Source organism: Dipodomys spectabilis, unplaced genomic scaffold, assembly GCF_019054845.1.
Source record: "Dipodomys spectabilis isolate Male_0828 unplaced genomic scaffold, ASM1905484v1 ptg000214l, whole genome shotgun sequence".
NCBI classification, from domain to species: domain Eukaryota; kingdom Metazoa; phylum Chordata; class Mammalia; order Rodentia; family Heteromyidae; genus Dipodomys; species Dipodomys spectabilis.
The window spans coordinates 1,838,180-1,860,130 of record NW_024870891.1 but is presented as its reverse complement, the minus strand read 5'-3'; the positions used below and the strand labels follow the sequence as shown (position 1 = coordinate 1,860,130).

General features: G+C 35.3%; 1 non-coding gene across 1 annotated transcript; it reads left to right on the top strand.

The window, feature by feature from the left end:
* Positions 1-487: 487 nt before the first annotated feature.
* On the top strand, positions 488-590 carry LOC122122652. The gene has a single exon (XR_006150190.1). It is a non-coding gene; the product is annotated as a U6 spliceosomal RNA (small nuclear RNA).
* The last annotated feature ends 21,361 nt before the right edge of the window (positions 591-21,951 follow it).

Below are 21,951 nucleotides of genomic sequence, written 5' to 3'. Positions count from 1 at the left end.
ACTGTGTACTTAAAATTTTACCTCTTCACTCTTCTTCTTTACACAGTCTTTGCAACTTATCATTAGTAAAGTTTCTATAAACTATGAAATGTACATACTTACTAGTACATGCTACCAGAAAAATTACATACTTTATCGAAAAATTTTATGACCTGCGAACAGTCTTGATTTTGCCATATATAAGCAAATCCCAAAATGAATCATATTTAAAACATTAAAACTTTTAACAAACCTTAACATTTGCTGCAATGATCATTATGACAGGTGCCTTGTGTAGAATAATTGAATTCTTCTTCCTACACATCTCATGAACAACAAATATCTGGAATTATTTTGTTTTTGGCATGTCAATCTTGACTTTATTCTTAAATGTGTGCTTATGTAAGAAATACATGGTTCTAAAATTTCACAATTCTTTTTAACTTATTTGTGTTGAATTGTCTAGTTTAAGAAAATCAATTACACTTTACATATAAAAAAATGTTCTGTGCTCAATTTGGCTGCACATACACTAAAATTGGAACATACAGAGATTAGCATGGTCCCTGCACAAGGATGACATGCAACTTAGTGAATCGTTCCATATTTTTAAAACAACAGATGCTGGAAGGGATGTGGCCAGAAGGGAAGCCTATTGCATTCTTGGTGTGAGTGTACACTTGTTCATCCATTTTGGAAAGCAGTTTGGAGGTTCCTCAAAAGACTCCACATAGAGCTCCCCTATTACACAGCAATCCCACTTTTGGGCATTCATCCAAATGATCACAAACAAGTCCATACAAAAACAACCACCACAGCAATGTTTATTGTATCATTATTTGCCATAGCTAAGATATGGAACCAACCCCGATGCCCCTCAGTAGAAGAATGGATCAAGAAAACATTCTGTGTGTGTGTGTGTGTGTTTGTGTGTGTGTGTGTGTGTGTGTGTGTGTGTGAATGTACACTTACACAACCACTTTGGAAAGCAGTCTGGTGAGTCCTCAGAAAGCTAAATATTGACGCTCCTTATGGCCCACTCATACCACTTCTAGGCATCTATCCTGAACAACAGGTACCAATATTCAAGGACACATGCACCTCCATGTTTATCACAGCACTGTTCACAGTAGCCAGGATATGAAAACAACCCATATGTCCCACCAGAGATGAATGGATCCAAAAACTGTGGTAACTATACACAACGGAATATTTTCCAGTCATTAGAAAGGACAAAATAATTGCATTAGCAGGGAAATCAATCAACCTACAAGAAATCATGTTGAGTGAGGTAAGCCAAAAGCAAAGAGACAAACAGCACATGGTCTCCGTGATAAGTGGATTTTAAATCCAAAATGTAAGGTGATATGACAAAATTAACAACACTTAAGAAACCAAGGACTTCCACTCATCTGATTGAATCACTACTAAATAACCCCATTCTGCTGATCAAATGTGCACACTGAAGTGAAACCAGGAAGATGACACAGAACTAGAGTGAATCAGGGAAAAACATACAACAGCTGGATCCATCAGCTGCAATGGACATTGACCAAAATGAAATAAGCAACTCACTGTCACTGAAGGGAAGGAGGGAACAAGTGGGAAAGAGGGAACAGCTGATGCTCTGCAAAACAAAAGAAATGTACATATTTCAAAACAAAAGAAGTATACATATGGAAGAAATAACTCTATTGCAAAGCTCAGAGAACTCATAAATGTTGTAGACCATGATAGACAATTTACTCCATCAAAGTTAGAATGTGTTTGTGACTTTAACTAAGCATCACTATCCCACAATATTTTGAAATTTGGGAAATTATGTAACCACTTAATCACAAGAAAAACATTTGAAAAAATGATGAAGGTGGAAAACTAAGTTGCTCTAAAAAACAAAAAAGGAAAATGTTCTGTGTGTATATGTGTACACACACACACACATATTACATATATATACATATATATATGTATATATATTAATTCTATGCCTCCGTCAGAAAGAATGACATTGCCCAATTTGTTAGGAAATGGAAAGACTTGGAAAAAAATTATATTAACTGATGTAAGCCAAGTCCAAAGAAACATAGGTCCCATGGTATCCCTTATTTGCAATAACTAGTATATGTCTGGAATAAGCAGAAAAGTTGAAAAAGCTATGTGTATATGATAGATAAGTTGATGTTAAGCTAAATGACCCCCAAGATAGAGACAGAAGTGGTTTTTCTTTTTTGCTTTTGTTTCTCACATATTTATAATGTAAGATGTGATTTTTTTATATGTTCCTCCCCAACAGTATAACCCCCGTTTTCAATTTATTTGATGTTGGTGCATCTGCATCTTGTATATACACTTCTCTAATTTGGGGAAGGAAATGGAAAAAACAACATGCTTAAATAGGAATACAGTTTGACCCATTGTATAACAATAGATGCACAAGACATTATTTTGAAAAACGAACTTTATAATTTAGGCTGGGGACATTGGGTGGGGCTTGTGGGTGTGAGGAGTGTACTTGTGGAGGTGGAAGGGAAGCAATGGTGGGGGGAAAACAAAGGAGGAGGTAACAATGCTTGATAGGAAATGTACTTATTACTTTGATCATGTAACTATAACCCCTCTGTACAGTATTTTTACAACAAAAATGTATAAAAATGTTTTGAGATGGAAGTTTATTTTGCCTATTTTACCCATATAATATCGTTGACAAAGAAATTAATGCAAAATACTGATATGAAGATATTTTGAAAAAGTGAGTGTGTGTGCATTTCTGCATGTTGGCATGCTCAGAGTTTGAAATCAGGGCTTCAAGGTCTCGCTACATCTTTCTCTCTAGATTGGTGAGCTACTATGTGAGCTACATCTCCATTCCTGGCCCTTTGCTGGTTCATTAAAATTTTTGAAAAATAATCTCATGAATTTATTTTGCCCTGATTGGCTTCCACAGATCTCAGTCTCCTGAGTAGGTATCCCAAGTAGTTAGGATTACAGGTGTAACAAACCAGCACAAGGCTTTCAGAATAATTTTAAAAGTAGAAGAAAATTTACTTCACAGGGGCATGTTTTATCATCTCCTACTTTTAAAGCATTTTGGATTGATTATATGTGAATTTTTTCATTCTTGAATTCTTAAAATACAGTAAGTGATGATATTTAAAATATTTAGTACTTTTTAAAACCGATACTGGAACTATGGGACAGAAAAAATTTGCATGTCTTTGGACCATAATTTATAAGCTCAGCTCTGTGCATGATAACCCAATGTCACCAACACAGTCTGTGTTGAAGACAAAATGTAACCGAAAACAATCACCATTCGCAATAATTGCTATGCTATTATTCCTTGGACAATATGAATATTGAATTGAGAGTATCAGAGAATGGAGAGAATTTATCTACCTTTTGTGTATTGCTGAAAGACTTCTGGAAAATTTGACTCATCTCCTTCAACACTGTGTGTCTTGGGCCATGCACTTACTTCCTTTAATTACAATTTTTCCCAACACTGAAATGGTAATAACATTAGCATTATAACAAATTTTATCTTAAGAATTAAGGGTTCTTAGAATGGTGAACTCTTTCTCATTCTTGTAGAGGCATTATCAGATGAGAAGAACTGTATTTTTTTGTTTGCTTACTTCCATTTATTCTTCAGATTGAAATCTGAACTACTTAAGACTGAAAGAAACCAAAATTAGACATGCAGGCTTTGGAAAGAGCAATCAATGTAAAATAAATAAAATACATATAGCTATGTAACAGGTCTAACTAAATTGTTATATAGTCTCAATTATAAACAGAAAATGATTTAAGCAATATCATGTTATTGAAAATTGAAAAATGTTAGGAGTTGCTTAATTTTTTCTTTTTTACTACCTTGAATTAATTATTTTTGTATACAGAGATTAAAGATGAGATTAACAAGAAACTTGATTTAAAATGGACAAAAGTTTGAATAGACATGTTTTCCATAAACTCCTCTATATCACCAGTGGGTTTACCAGTTGTGTTTAATACAACTTCTGTGCTGGCTTAATGCTTTGTGAGCAGAAGTCATTAGAGAAATGTAATTCAAAATTACTATGATACTACTTTATATCTACTATAACTCTTATCAAAAAAAATCAAAGGAACCAGGTGTGGTGGTAAAGGTTTGTAATTCCAAGCATTTAGGAGGTTGGATTTCAGTCTTAAGAGAGTCTGGGGTACTGAAGATAGTAAAAACTTGGCCTTTATTACCTTTTAAGTAAAAGATAATAGTGTTGGTGAGAGTGTGAAGAAAAGGAAATTTTCTACACTCTTGGTCAAAATACAGGTTAGTATTCTCCTTGTAGAAAGTAGTATGCAGTTTTCTAAAGAAATCATAATTGAAATATCATCTGAACCACCAATCATGTGATTATTTCTCTCTGGGTAACTCGAAAATATATCTGTAGTTCATTGTTATTCACATTATTCACATCAACAGCCAAGATATAAATCAAAGTTCAGTGTTCAAATATACTAATAAACAACTGTGGTACATGCACAAATATCTTTTTGTTTTATCTTTAAAATAACAAGAGACTTCTCCCATTAGCCACAACTTACAATGACCTGAAAGATGTATTCGAAATGAAGAAAAATGTCATGTTCTGATCTTTGTAAACACACACACACACACACACACACACACACACACACATACACACACACACACACACACACACACACACACACACACGATCCTCAAATAGTAAGACAGAATTTTTTTAAAAAAAGTAAAGCGAAGTGGAACTTCTGGGGCATTTAGTTCACAATGCATAAGATACTAGATATACATTATGACCAGGTATAGAGTTGTAATGTACAACATGAGGATACAGGGGACAACATTGGCCTTACATACGAATATATCTAAGTAAGTAGGAGTTGTTCTTCCTAGTAGTGGTTACTCTTTTAGTTGTTCTTCCTTCTATAATGGATAATATGAATGTAATTCTTTAAGTATACCTGCCGATTTTCAGAAATAATAACAAACAATATAGCAATAATGTTGCACGCTCAACATAGAACAAAATGTCAAATTAAAATACATGAGATTATCCTTGATGTAAACTAATTATTACAAATTAGGGAAACCATGTGACCTATGTTTCTTTAAGTCTGGGGTACTTCACTTAATATGATTTTTCCAAGATCTTCCATTTCCTTATAAATGTGGTGGTCACATTCTTTATGATGGAAGCATATTTTTCCATGTGTGTATATCTGTGTTTGTGTGTGTGTGTGTGCGTGTGTGTGTGTGTGTGCGTGTGTATGTGTGTGTGTGTGTGTGTGTGTCATTTTTGGTAAATATTACTGTGATACACAGTAGTAGCTTTACTGTGGCCTTGTTTGTGATCACCTGGTTATATGCCCAGAAGTGGGATAACTGGGTAATAGGGGAGCATTATTGTGTACATCAAGGATAATATTAGTAGATGAGCAGAATAGCTCAATAGCTATGTACATATGATCGTATAAGGTGATTCCAAGTGAAATGAACTCCAAGACATGTTCTTTGTTGTTGTTGTTCTGTTTTTTTTTTTTTGTCGGTCGTGGGGCTTGAACTCTGGGCCTGGGCGCTGTCCCTCAGCTATTCAGCTCAAGGTGAGCACTCTACCACTTGAGCTACAGCGCCACTTCCGGTTTTCTGGTGGTTTATTGGAGATAGGAGTCTCACGGTCTTTCCTGCCCGGGCTGGCTTTGAACCACGATCCTCAGATCTCAGCCTCCTGAGTAGCTAGGATTACAGGCGTGAGCCACCAGCGCCCGGCTTGTTGTTGTTGTTCTTAATGTACTATGTGATTTCTTTTTATCCTTTTGTGTTTTCCCCACCTATGGTTTATCCCCTGTAGTCACTGTATTTGATTTTGATACCCTGGGTATTTTAAATATGTTGATCTGAACTAGGGAAGGGAAAGGAAAATAAAACAAAATGGTGAGACAAAGGACAAAGGGGGAACCTATGCAACAGTACTACTCACAAGACAATATGTTGTAAATAATCTTGGGGGGGCGTTAGGAATGAAGAGGGAGAAAAATAGGGGAAAATGTAACAAGTTAGAAAAAAAGAAATTAATTACGTTACTTATGTAACTATATCCCATCTCTACATTACCTTGACAATAAAATTTAAATAAAAAATAAAATAAAATATAAGAGAGCAGCAATACAGGAGATGGGAGTGGGGAAAATACTGTAGTATCATAGAGCAGAACAGCTGTGGAAAGCAGTAATTTTACATTAACATAGCAAGTAATAAACTAACATACAGATTTTCAGCCTCATGTCAGTCATTAAAAAGGGAAAACAAAATACACAATCAGCAAACCAATAGAGATAAAATAGAAAACTAAACAATTAAGATGAAGAGATGACTTGGACCAAGAATAACAAATGACACAATTAGGAAACAAATAACAAGCTGCTGGGCTGGGAAGGTGGCTCAGTGGTAGAGTGGTTGCCTTGCATACCTGAGGCCCTGGGTTTGATTCTCAGCACCACATAATCAAAAAGAAAAAAAACCAGAAGTGGTGCTCTATTTCAAGTGGTAGAGCACTAGCCTTGAGCTGAAGTGCTGAGGCACAGCGCCAAGGCCCAGAATTCAGGACCCACAATCGGACCCAAAAAATAAAATAAAAAAAATAACAAGCTGCTAAGTTTTAAAATGATCACCCTTAATTCTATTGACTTGTTTACATCACAATTTTTTAGAAGTATAATTCAAATCACAGTTTAATAGCATATCATTTTAATAATAGTTTATTTATTATTGATTTCTTAATATTGAATGTTTAATATATAATTTTAATTTCAGCAGCTATAGAAAAGAAAGTGAAAATAATTTTAATAATATATTTATGAATTGTAAAATTGAGAAGCATAAGAATTTAAACAAATAACATATCATTATTGCTTCATTTCTGTGATTTAATGTAATAATTCAAAGTGTGTTCTACACTTAGCACTCATCTTAACATCAAATAATAAATTATTGCACATGACACTTGGTATTAGTTGGAAGGGTTCAGCACTGTGGTAAAATTCACACCGCATAGTACACGAGGGTATGACCCCTCTCATATAGCTTAAATTGTGGAAATTTGATTTCTACATGCATGTTAAATTCTTGCCTAGGTGACATCTATAAAATTATATACACGAGGACTATTTCAGATGATTCTTAAAAGTCATATTCATTAATTGAATTTTTATTACTTCATACCAAATATTTACAGAGAGACTGAATTTTTGAGTAGATGATGTTGTATGTGTGCCAGATTATACATATTAAGGTTTATTTTATATTCCTGACATTGTTTCTAGAGTTGGATTTATTTGTCCATTACGGGTTAAGTGTATTATATTGGATATATGAAAGTAAAGTGAATGTTTAGTCCATTAATACTTTGTGTAATCCCAATATAAATTATCCATCTGTTTGAAGTAATGAAAATAACAACAGATAAAAGCAAGATAAATGAGTCTGTAGTAGACAAGTATTTACACCGTTATTTTGAAAGTTGGTCCTCTTTTACACAACAGAATGTTCTTGAGAATATGTGTCCCAGGCTGGCCACAATTGAAGAATATTATGGTTTGATCGATCATAAAAGAAGGAAGGAAGGTTCGTTCCCCTTCCTTCCAAATGTCTGATCCCAGGAATGTGATCTGCTTTATGGTGCCTACTTGGAAATGAACTTTTTTTAGAGTCAACCTTGAAAAGCCATCTTGATAGACGACTTCTGTAAGTGGTTAGAAAACATTATTGATGACTTTGCAAGGATGCCTGATTGCCTCATTTTGAGACAATTAACAGGAATTTAATCAGTTGTTCTTTGTATCTTTAGGAGAAAAACCCATTGACTCTAGGCCAGCGGATCACAGGGGTCCAGAGAAACTTCTAACTTGAATATTAATCCTAGATATCTAAAACAAAACACACACACACACACACACACACACACACACACACAAACACACACACACACACACACACTCCAGTAAGCACAGCCAGGCAGGGTTGCTATCACAGCCTACATGAAGTCAGGCAAAAAACAGAAGCTGAGAGTCATTTATTTGATAACTAATATATTTTTTATGAGGCAGACTCACATGAGACTCCAGAGAGAGGATCAGAAAGACTGATCAGAGAGACAAAAATTGGTCACTGAAAGATTGGAAAGTAGAATTCCTTGTAGAACAAATAAATCATAGAAAGCTTGTGCATGTAAGAACAAGATAGAATACCAAATTCCAGAAATGCACATTTTCTTAAAAGTCAGCTTAATGAATTATCAGCACAAATCTTTAAATTCTAAAGTATTTGACCACATGTGGGAGAAGGTTGAAAAGAAAGAAAATTTCATCACTTTATTAGGAAGTCTAATATCACATTAGAAAGTAATCAAGCACAGATTTGTAATAAAAAGAGAAAACAATTCTTCCAAATGAGGGTTTCATTTCCTTTGATGTAAAAGTTCTTAAATTAGGTGCTAGCAATTACCATACAATTGATCCAGTCCCCCATCTGAGTTGATATTGACTGCAGTATTATCACATGAAGGAAAAGAGAAAATTTACAAATGTCTGATGAAATGAGGTAAATGTGAAGTGTTCTAATAGTAATATCTGAGTTTAGACACAGGTGAAGAGGTGGATTTTCTTTTCTAAAAATCCCCCATTTTTACCTTGTGCCAGTGGCTCACAGCTGTATCCTAGCTACTCTGAGATCTAAGGACTATGGTTCAAAGCCAGCCTGGGCAAGAAAGACCCTGAGACTATTATTTCCATTTAGCCATCAGAAAACCAAAAGTGGCACTGTTGCTCAAGTAGTAGAGCACTCATCTTGAGTTGAAGAGTTCAGGGACAGTGCCCAAGTCCAGACTACAAGCCCCTCACACAGCAATGACAACAAAATCTCCATTTCATGGATTACCTACATCTCTTCCTAACATTCAACAAAGGAGCCATTTTATCACCCACTACATTTAAGTCCTAATCTAGCTACTGCAAATAGATTGATTTGGTATCTTATATAAAACAGTTCATATTTGCGGAAACAAATACCAGCAGTGGTAACTTTTTTCCAGTCCTTGAACTCTGGGCCTGAGCCCTGAACATGATTATGCTGGTAGCTTTTATGTGAGCTTGTTTGTTATTTATTGCATTACTGCCAATGAGGGGAATTACTGGGTCTTAAGGGAGATCTATATTTACTCTTTCAGGAAACTCCGTACTGCATTCCACAGTGGTTGAACATGTTTAATTTCCCACCACCAGTGTAATAGAGTTCCCAATTGGCTACATCCATGCCAGTGTTTGCTATTGTTAGTTTTCTTAGTAATGGCCATTCTAATGGACGAGGTAGAAGCTGTCTTGTTTACTTATAGATTTGTATGCATCTTCTAGCTACAATAAAGAAATGAATCCATGAAACCTATATTGCTCTGAGTCGGCATTCCTTTCTCTTTGCTCTTAATATAATTTCCCAAACCTTTCATTTTCCTTAGACTGGTGAAAATTCATCTTTCTGATGGGTGATATAATTCCATTGTGTGTGTGTGTGTGAGTGTGTGAGTGTTTGTGTGTGTAAGATGACTATAGGGCCATGAATTCATTTCTAAGCATTCTGTTTCATCTGTAATTTTGTAATTCCATATTATAGTTGCATTGCTTTCTCTTCTACATTGAAGAAAGTTGTTGGGATTTTGATGAGTATTGCATTGCCAATTGTTTAAGGGAAGTATTGCAGTTTTCAAAATGTTAATTCTTCCAACAAGGAACATTGAAAGACTTTCTATTTTCTTGAATCTCCTTCAATTTCCCTTTTTATATTTTTAAAGTTTTCACATATACGTCCTTCACAATTTTAGTTAAATTAATTAATTCCTAGTTTTGTTGTTGTTCTTTTGTTTTGTTTAGGTTTGATTTGATTTTGAGGCTAGTATATGAGGCTATTTTTTGGATTTCAGCGTGGATCTTCCCATTGTTGGTAACAGAAAAACTACTGATTCTTGTGGTTTTTATATCCTGCTACATTGCTGAAGGTTAGCATCACCTTTACTAACTTGAGGGAGGAATCCACAGTGTCCTTTAAATACAGGGTCATTTAATCTTTAAAAGGGATAGTTTTGCTTCTTCCCTATTTGGATCTGCTTTTTGTTTTTCTCTTGTCTATTGCTCTTGCAAGAAAGTCCACTACCATATTGAAGAGTAGTAGACAGTGGACATCCTTTTCTCATTCCTCATGTTAATGTCTTCATGCTTCCACTCTTAGGTAAATGCTAATTATCTCTGTCATATACATACTCAGTTTAATATTGAAGAATGTTCCATGCATTCCTAGGTTCTCAGACTTTTTAATCATAAAGGTGTATTGGAACTTGTTAAAAGCTATTTCTACATCCCTATTGATGATCATATGTTTCTGGTCCCTGCTTCTGCTGATGGTTTGTATTAGGCTTATTGACAAGAATATTGAATCATATCATATCCAAGATGAATCTTATTTGATCATACCATATGAGTTTTTTGTTAGTTGCTGAAATTGGTTTGTTAGAATTTTATTAAGAAGTTCTGCATTAATGCTTATCAAAGAGTTTGGTTCATAGTTCTCTTTCTTTGGTGAGTCCCTATGTGATTTGGGGAGGAGTCTTATTCTAGCTTCATAGAATGTATTTGATAACGTGTCTCTCATAGATACTAGATAGATGCATCTTGGTTTTTGATACTACTATCTAATCTATGTCTTCTATTTGGAAATTTAAGTCCATTGATATTGAGAGTTAAGAAAGAAATATCTGATAAGTCCTGCTATGTTAGGAGCTGTGCCTCATCTACTGTTAACATATTTACCTTGTTCTCTGGTAGGGAGCATTTTATGTAACCAGTTCCTCTTCTTCTTGATCTTCTCTATGTAGGATATTTTTGATTATATTCTATTCTGATAATATGGTGGACATAGGTTGTTTCTTTTTCATGAAATATGTTTATATATCCTTTAAATGTAAAGGAGAGTTTGGCTTGGGACCGTATTCATGGTTGGTAGTTGTTTACCTTTAATGTTTGTCATATATAATGCCAGGCTTTCCTTTTTACCATATCAGCTAAGAAATCTGTATTTATTCTGACTGTATATCCTTTATAAATAATCAATCTTTTCTCTATGGCATCTTTAAGAATCCTTTCCTTGATCTTTAATAATCATCTAATGGATTATGATATCATGGTGGATTGTTCAGTTCTAGAATTCTGATTGGTTTCTAAAGGCTTCTCTTCCTTGAATGAGCCTATCTCTTTGGATGTTTGGCATGTTCTCTGCTAGAATTCTGTAATATGCTTCCCATCCATTTAGTTTCTTGCTCTTCTCCTTCCTGATACCTATCTCCCTGAAATTTGATCTTCTGAGTCTTGAAGTTCTGGCAAGATCATTTCTTATTTCATGGATTTTTTCTAAATGATTAGTTCCTCTTTTCTGTTAGATATATTCTGTCTTTGACCCTGAGATTATCTTCTATGTCATCTATTTGCTGTGGAGGCTTTCTACTTTGTTTTTGATTTCCCTGTCTTCTAATTGGTCATTTTTTAGGGGTTCTGTCTCTTTATTAAAGCTTTGTTTTAGGACTTGTATGGACTTTCTGTACAGTTTTTGCTTGGTTGGGGGAAATGTAAGGGTTGTTTTCTTAGCTGTGTCTTCTCTCAAATCTTTTAACTAGGCATCCATTTTTTCTTGGACTCCCTTGACTTCTCAGAATTTATTTATATTTCTGTTTGAAATCTCCATGAATTATTTTGCTAATGACTGGTTGGTCTCATCTTGTTCACTGTTGCGACCACCTCGGCCCACAAGGATGACGTGACAACAGGTTCTTCTTTCAGGCGGTTTATTCAGGACCTTTTACAACATCTTCTCTCCTGCTTCTTCTGCCCGCTTTTTCCTGCTTCTCTTGCCCGCTTCTTCCTGCTTCTCTGTCCCTCCGCCCCCGCGCTCCGGTTATAAGCCTCCTGGATGGCCAATCCCAAAGCGCCACGTGGCATATACCGATAGGGCTGCAAACACGGAAGCAAACTAGTAGCCAAGTCATAGCCATATAAGGAGTTGTTTTTTTACAGAGAGCACTAGTCACCGGGAAGACAGAAGGCGGGAGCCAGAGCCATCTTTGGTCGCAGCCATGCCAGCTACAATGTTGCTTTCATGGCCGCGCATTACAGCTGCGCCATCTTTGGGCGCGGCTCCCGCAGCTCTCCACAGTTCACAAATTTCCTTGTAGAGGTTTTCTATTTTTCCATTAATCACATTTTTCAGCAGTATCCGTAATACATTTTAATAACTATCTTCTACATCCTTGATTGTCTGTTCTAATACCTGGTTATTTACTGTGTGAATTATACTACTTTGTCATCACTTTTCTTGTATTTTTCTGATTTGTTCTGTCCATTTGGAGTTTTTCTTTTGGGGGATCTATGATATTAATAGGTGACTCTCTATATTCTTGGTTGATTTGCTGGGTCTTTGTTTGGTTTCCTGTTGTGATGTGTTTTCTGGAATTGCATTTTTGTCGAGTCCATTAAGTGTAGGAATAGAAATCAGTTGTGGTGAGATGTTGTGATGTTAATATTTGTGTTTCCAGTGACCACTTGGACTGTCCAGTGGTATGGTGAATTTTCTATAAGTACGGGTGTGGCTTTCTCTGATGTACACTTCTGTTCCTGCTATTTTCAATGTTGTCCTTTTATTTCCACATTGCACATGTGCTTTTGAATGTGTTGCCCAATGTATTCCTGGCTGGCACCTTTTCATAGATTTCTGTTTTCTTGTGAAGACGGTATAAAATCTTCTTATGAATTCTATGTCTATAATTATGTCTATATTTATAGCTGCATATCTATAATTATAGCTGATTTGATGTGACCCTCTAGATGTGGAGGACCTGCTAGGACTCTAAATCTCTGTTTCATTAGAGATTGCTAGGATAATTTTCTGTTGTTATTATGTCATTGTTTTTCCTCTTCCTCAGATTTACTTTTTATATTGTGGATTTTTTCACATAATTCAGGATTTGTGATTGTTGTATCAGTTTATTTTGTTTTCCTGCTTATGCTACTTTGAAATATTGATTTCAGGCTTGTGAGAAGAAACAGAAAGAGACAGAAATATATGTTATTAAATTGAGAGAAAGAGAAGACATTTAAACCTATTTACTACAAGTAAATTAATATTAAGCAAAGCTAATGAAAATAATTACTTATTTACACTTCAGAGGATGAGTATAGTACTCTTGGGTATCTCGGGGGAAAGACTTTAGACTCATTACAATTGATGACTTACATTGAAATTACTGGCTAAACGTTCTTCTTCAGAAAGGGAAAAGCTCCATTACTTCCATATTAGTACTATAAAATCATTATAGCTTCATGTTGAATAGTTTTCCCTTTGCTATTTTCAATTCCGTTCTTCATCCATTAATTATCTAGGGCTTTGAATGACCAATTCCTTAAAATATCTATATTGCTTGTATTGTGATATAAATCTCAGTAATATAAATATGAATTTATCTTTGCGTCTCATCTTGAGCTACATTCATATGAAATTTATGCAGTCTCAAGCAAGAAACTTGCCTTTTTTTACTCTATTCTATGTTGTAATCAATAAATCCTTTCTCTTTAGAAATGCGTTCTCAGCTTTTATATTGCTCCAGTAAACATCATGTGTTTCTAGTACTTTTACTGAAGTAAATATAAAGTTTGGAACATGAAGACAACTCCCCTATTATCACTTTAAAGTAAACCTTTGGGGATTATTTCATATATAAAAATAAAAAAGTGCAATGCAATGTTTATACATGAATAATATAATGGTTAAATCAATTAGACACATGAACTAACATAGCAATTTTCAATTAACATAAAGGCATCAAAATATTGTGTTCATGAATATCACTCATTTTTAAAAAATGACTAGTCAATACAAAGTTTATATTTGAAATCTACAAAATGAAAATTACACTCAGATTTGCTGTCAATATCCTGTTTCCAGGAATGCATTTATTCCGCAAACAGGAAAACAAAAAATAAGGGTTTTTCACATAGAATGAAAAATGTAGAGGCAGACTGTCTTTCCTTAAGATGTTAAGTACCTGCAAATCGTGTGATTTATTCAAAGATACTATACACACTCATAAGAGAATTTGTGATCAGAAGTGATAGGTAAGCAAAGTAACTGGAAAACTGTATGCTAAAATTGAGCTTTCAATATAGGATGACAAGTTTTCAATAAATGAGCCTATTATTCTGTATCTCTAACACACATACAGCATTCTTCATTTTCCCACATACTTCCGTTCTCTTAGCTCAGTTCCTGATCGATATTCTTCTATTTCATGATTTCAATTCCTTCTAAAATAACAAGATGGGCGTTTTTTTTGTCTCTAGATCCAATACATTCTAGAATCTTGGAAGAATAGTATGAATTCATGGAGTTTGACTTGAATGTCAAGTATGAAGATTTTGTATTCAGGGTACTCTTAATTGGCCTGAAGCACACAAAGATACACAGTATACTAAGAACAAGGGACTTTATCTCAGGGAAACATACAGGTCCAGGCAAGATCCTGAAGCAAAGAAAAGCAAGGAAGCGCAAACCTCAATCAAATATAATTACAAAGGAATGGAACTGATCTCTGATGTGTCTGGGTGACAGCTCTATGTGTTTGTGTGTGTGTGTGTGTGTGTGTGTCAGTAGAAAGAGAGAAAGAGAGACAGACAAAGGGAGAATTTTGTGTGGCTTACATATTTACAGTCCATAGAGCATTATTTGTTAGGGAGGAGGTGCTCATATCAGAGGTGTGAAACTACTGTCATCACTTCACTACAAAACAAACACTTGCTTAATCTCTAATTAAATAGGGAAAATAAACTAACATCTTACATGATTGTTTGACAATTGATTAGTATATTGAAGGCCAAAGGGAGGAATTGGAGATCAATATAATCTTTTTCCTCTCTTCTAAATATTACACTGTAATAGATGTGATTTCAGGCATCTCCTGCCATGTACTTCCAGTTGAAATACAATTATGCTTAATAATATGAAATATGTGATAGAGAAATAGATCAGCCAGCAAGCACAAAGAATTTGTGATAAGATTGAGCTTTTGAGCAGGGTTGCCACAACTTCTAGGAATGTAATTCTTTCATATGAACTTCAAATTTTCTGGCTTTCCCTGTGTGATTAAATGGCAAGAAAGTACTGTAGAAATAAGAATTCTTGTTCAGCCAAGTAAAAAGTGCTCATGTTCTCATCTGCACGTTGCAAATTTCCATTCCATATAGACTCTCTGTTAGAGTGGTTTAATTTAATATACTTCAGCACCTCATCCTTACCTGTGGGAGACAAGAAAAAAGATAATTTTGTTTGTGTATTAAATTATGTAAATTACCATGTACAGGCATGATTTGTATAATTTTAGAACTTTGTAATAAATATAAGTAGGGATCATTTCACAATAAAAATATAATTAAAATCACTTAATAAGACTAGAAGTCACAGAATTTTCTGCATGAAAACATACATTAGATTAGTTGCAGAATTTCTATTTTGAGATAAAGTATATATTGAAGTATAATGCACTTTACCTAAGGATTGAAACATTTTATTGAAAAATATATTTCCTGGAGATATTTTTGCTTCATAATTTTAGGGATACCGTTGGACTCATTGTAATAATGAGATGGACAAGACGTTATGTCAAAAGACAAACTTTACAACTTTGGCTGGCGAGGGTGTGGAGATGGGTAAGCATGGAAAGGGGAAACAAAGGAAGAGGAAACAATGCTTGATAAGAAATGAACTAATTACTTTGCCCATATAATTTTAACCCCTCTGTACGATATTTTCACAAAAAAAAATTAAGAAGAAAAGGATCTCAAAGTAATCATTTTTATTATTTTCCTATTTCCATGTGATTTACCTGCAATTTAGAAATCTAGTTATATAATTTAATTTAATTAAACCAAAAACATTATTGAGTATAAGATTCTTATACTCTCTACATTCTTCACACTGAGATCATCAAATACGGTGAGTTTGAAATGATTAGTCTCTGTTTGACCCATGTTAATATTATGTAAAATGTGAGTGAAATGTTTAAAAAGTAGTATTTATTTTAGTTGCTCTGAAGAGACAACAACTTATATAATCAAAGCCTTAAAATGATTGGATTTAAAATTTAGAATTCAGGAAATGTTTTTGATCACATTGGTTACTGGAGCCTTCACACAAACCTGATGTGATAATTTATATTGATGAAGCAAAAATCTCACAATGGTTACTGGAGCCTTCACAAAAACCTCATGAGAAAGTTTATATTGATGAAGCAAAAATCCCAGAGTTTAGACATTTACCAATAGAAAAATCATGTCATTCTGAATATGTAGAGCTACATAACAAACATAGAATATTTATCTTTAAATATCTGAATATACTAATACATTTAATTTCAAAGTAAGTTCTTGTTCTGAAAGGAGATAAAATTTCATTTATTTTGAAAAGTAAACCTAAGTATTCATTTGAATAAAAGACAATGTTTAAAATATCACTCATCCAAGATGCAAGATGTACAGTTCAGTGTTTTTCATGCCTATTATGTTCTCTAAACTTACTACAAATACTAGATTAGTAAATCTAAATCATTGCTTTGTAGGGAAATAGAAAGATTCTTAAAACTCATGACTATAACTTTTTCTCAAACAATTACTTGGTAACTGTTTTATATTTTTTGTCATGGATTCCTATTTGATAAATTTTTACTCATTAAGTTAAATAATTGGCCAATAACAATATAAATTATGCATGAACAAAGTTTAGAACAAGTATTTCTTTCACAAGACATATCATGGTTCTCTTCAAGAACACTGGAAGGCTGTGTGTTATTTATTTATTTATTTATTTTATTAATGGTTATTAATTTTAAGAAGTGACAGTTTCGTTATTCTCTTTCCATAATATATTTAAAACGGTTGATTATACTCCCTCTATTTCCTTTTTGTTACACCTTCCTTCAAAGATCTTGTTTTTTACATAAAATTATATCGTTATATAGGCACATATAAACTCATTTGGAAGATTTAAGCTAAATTGCAACTTAATTCAAGATGTACAGAGGATTAACAGGATGAACAAAAACGAGTATTTTTTGTTAACTTCGGAAATGTACTATCATTATTATTATGGTTAGGGTTAGGATACCAGACAGAATTAGAATTAGGGTTAGAGAAATAGCAAATTTAGGTTCAACACTGGATGACCTATTGCAACAATAATAGTCACAGCACACTGTACTACAAATGAACTTTACACCATGCGGAGAGAAGAGTAATGGAGATTGGAGAGGGAAGGGATAGTTGGACAACAACAAAGAAGTGAGTAACAATGGTCAACAAGAAATGTACTCATTACCTTACACATTTAACTGTAATCCCTCTGTCAGCTTCATTACCTACTCAGGAAGCTGATTTCTGAGGACCGCAGTTCAAAGCCAGCCCAGTCAGGAAAGTCTGTGAGAATTTTATCTCCAATTAACTACCAGGAAACCAGAAAGTGGTACTGTGGCTCAAGTGGTACAAGCACACATCTTGAGCTAAAGAACTCAGGAATTGTGCCCTGGCCCAGAGTTCAAGCCTTACGATTGACAAAAAGAAAAAAAAAATAAATGTGTTAAATGTTAAGTAAAGCAGAACTTTTTTAGGTTCTAGGAATTCAGGAAAATCTGGGATAATGGAAGTACAATGTATTTCATAATATCAGGATTTGAGATCAATGGGTATAATGATTCCTCTTATGGAACAAGATAGGTTCACAGATAAGAGTGAGAAAATCTGTAGGGTTTAGGAAAACCTGCGATTTATTTCGAGGATTACTGTGGAATTTCAGTTAGGATTGCACAAAATGAGCATTTTTCATACATTTTAGAATTGGGATACCTTTAGTATTAAGGTTATTGTTAGGATTCCAGCCATGGTTAGGGTTAGAGTGAAGGAGAAAAAAAATTGAGGGTCAAATTGAAGGTACATTGTAATATAAGCCTGGTAAGAATTAGAATGAATGTATACTAGAGTATTGCTATTAATATTAGAATCTACTTGCAATTAGGCTTATATTTATTCTCAATATTCCAGTTAAGATTAAGTTTAGGGTTAGAAAATGACTAAGGTATAGGAAAAAATTGAAACCTATGTATGGAAGGCTTATTTGAATCAAGTTAGGATGAATGAAAACTAGTGTAACACTAGCTAGTGTTAGTATTGACATATAATTTGGACTAAAATCAGGGTCAGCATTTTGTTCTGATTATGATTAGTGTTATGAATAGGAAAGTTTTACTATAAAATTGAGTTTTCACTAACAAGTAGAAGCAAAAATGTGAGCCTGAATAGTAACTAGAGCATTATCATTGTATTTATTTCTCAGTGATCATTCTTGTAATGATTAATGAGAGTTTTCCAGTCAGGATTAGGTTGAGAGTTAGCATTAAGTAAAAGACTAGATGATATGTAAATCTGAAATTGTTTTAGGATACAGTGGTTCAGGAAAATGTAGGATTAATGAAAACTACAGTATTTTTCCTGGTAAGAGAATTTGAGGACAAGTAATATAATGGTTCATGTTAGGGAAGAAGATAACTTCACAGGTAGAGTCAGGAAATTTGTTGGATTCGGGCAAATTGAAACTCATTTCCAGAGTGCAAACTGGAATATTCATTACAATGAATAAAAACTAGAGTATATTTTAATATTAATTTTGGACTATTATTAGGTTGAAAATTGGATTTCAGTTCCAGCTAGCCTTAGTGTTAGCATCAGGGAAATGGAAAATTTATGGTCAAACTGAAAGCAAATCTTTGAATAACCAGTCAAGATCGAATTAGGATGAATATGAAATGGGAAACTTCTAATAATATTAGGATTAGGGGATGATTATTGTGAGGGTTAGCCTGAATGTTGTGTTAGAAAAAATGGCAAGGTATTGAGTAAAACTAGAAACTATTTTAAGAAGATGAATTGAATCAAAGACAAGATGTATAAATTTAATGTACTTTTGTGGCTTTTAGAATCCAAAGGCAATTGGTTCTAGGGTTAGGGTTACTTTTCTAATTTATGAACTAATGAATTAATGTCAAAATTCTTTCATTCTTACAAACCAAGACAGTCACAAGTTGGGGAAAAAACAATTTTCTACATGAAAATGTGTCTTAAAACATTTTCCAACCAGGATTAAATAATAGTGAACAGGGTGTCATTTATTAAAATTAGGTAAGTTGATGATAAAACTTTCAAAAATATCCAAACACATAAGATTGGAACTCAGATATGTTATTGGGAAAACAGATAATTGCTCTAGCTGGGAAATTGTGTGTGTGTGTGTGTGTGTGTGTGTGTGTGTGTGTGTGTGTGTGTGTGTGTGTGTGTGTATGTGTGTGTGTGTGTGTGTATGCACCCACCACAGGTGTTCAAATCAGGCCTGGGCCCTGTCGTTAGCTTATTCTGTGGAAGTATGGCACTAAACCACATAGCACAGGCTTTTTTCTGGCTTTTTAGTAGTTATTTTGTGATAAATATCTCATGGATTTTCCTGTCTGGACTTAATCTTCTGATCCCCAGCAATCCTTGGGTTAGTGTTACTGTGGGTGCTACCACAAAGTGACAATTCTTTAAACTGGGAGCAATATGGAAGTAGTTGTGCAAGATATGAAGTAACCAGTTCATTAATGTGGGAGTAACAGGATCACATTTGATTGCCTTCAAACACATTATTTCTGATGAGTTTAACTGAAGCCCAAAGCATAATCCAAACCTATTATCCACACTGTATGAAGTAGCATATATTCATGGTGTAGAATATGTACAATGAATTAAATCCTGAATCAAACGACTTTGTTGGGTTTGTACCAAAGAAATAGATTGTCATTGAAATGAAGTCCAGACTGGAGGCCTGTAGCGAGCAGGAGAGCATCTGCTTAGTGTGTGTCCAACACCCAGGACCATAAAAAAGTAGAAGGGAAAGTGTAAGAGAAAGAGGAAAGGAAAGGAGGAGGAAGGGGTAAGAGAGGAGGAAGGGCATAGCAGGAGGGAGAAGAGAAGGGGACAGGGAGAAAGTAGAGGTAGGAGAGAAGGAAGAGGGAAACAGGACCCTGGGGAAGAGGAGCAGGAGAGGAGACAGGAGGAGGAAGATAAATGCAATATAACAGCAAGAATTGTTGGAAAACATTTTGCATAAGGGATTTGCATGTGCATGGCAGGATTATTTTCTAATCAGAGACAGCTAGCACAGTGACAATATGGGTGATACCTGTTGCTCAGTCATTTTATTCTCTTTCTTCTGTGAGGAGTTCAGAAGATATGCTGAGTTTGGTTCGGTGTTTACTTCAGGATTTCTTTTTCATGAATCAAACAATGGAAGGAAATAATTGCAACTTCCCTTAATTAAAAAAGAATAGAAGCTATATTTATTTGTATTTCAATGCATGAAGAAATCCTGGAGATTTCTGGTTAATTCAGAGGGCCCCATGCAAAAATATAATACAAGAGGAAAGTAAAACTGCTTTTAATGTATAATAGGCTATCATTGATGAAAAGGTTTACTGGACTTTTTTCGTTTTTCTTTTTGTTTTTTTGTTTTTGTTTTTGCCAGTTGTTCATTGCTCCAAGTCACCACGTGAAACTCCATTTCTGTAGTCCCTGTGGGTGTGGATGACTCCTCAGGTCACCCGTTGAGATGTGTGGCCAACTCCTTTACAGTGGATATGCAGTGAGTGGATGTGTGTGCATGTTCCCCAGCATTGCCAGATGAGTCATGCCCACAATTCCCACCTAAATTTCCACTCTCAGTTGCTCCATTTCACCCAGGAACTGGCAGCCATGGGTCTAGAGTTGAGGCCACTGCTGCCTTCTCCTCCTCCAGCTGTGCTGGTACTGGTCTTCTGTACTCCTGAGCGCGTGGCCCATCCTAAGGAGACTCTATTCTGGGGTCACTGCCTGCCCCCGTGAGTGCGGGTTGGGGGACACCATGTTTGTACACTGCACAGTCCATGGTTAAAGGAAGGCTGGGGATGTTGTCTGCCCTCTTGGGGCCAGGCAGCCCAGCCGTGGTTCACCTCATCAGTCTTTAAGGGGGTCTGGGTACTGGAGCCATGTGTTGACACCTCTGCCAGCTGGCTTGTGACAGCTGCAACAGCTCAGCAACTTGGAGCCCCTTCAGCATCTCTGTGGACCTCCATTTTCTGGTCCTTGTGGGCTCTGGTACAGGGCCAACCCTACATATGCCAATCAGTGCCAGAGAAGCCTGGACTTGCAGCACACCAGCTGCAGCACCGAGGGAATGAAGCCCCTCTTGCTTTGCTGTGTAGCCTCCTCTGTCGCCCTTCTGGTCCACATGGGCCCAGCTCTGGGTGCCATTCCAGGGATACTCCATTTGGAGGCAATGGGGTCACCCTCTACCCTCGTTGTTCTCCAAAGCAGGGGAAAGGGCTTGGCCTTGGCAATGTAGGCTACACAGATGGAAGGCAGGACTTGGCGTCTGCCCTGCCTTCCCCCCTGGCTTTGGCACTTGAGTCTGGGTTGCTTGGTTTAGTCACTAATGGAACCTTGTTGGCTACAGCCCACCGGAAAGGTCCTGCACCTGCTGCAGCAGCAATGCGGTGTTCTGGATCCCCTTAGGGTCACCACATGGAACTCTGATGGGTATACTTGGGCTGGGTGTGGATTTCATCTCAGGACTCCAATTAAGAATTGCCACTCCCCTTCGTGGTACTGCTAGCAAGAGGTGCCACATATAATAACTACTTTCTAACATTTTCCTTCACTGAGATAAACAGAACTTGGAGATATAAATAAGTTTTATAAAAACAAAATATATAACCTATATCACTTCAACCTTCTAAATCATTATAATAT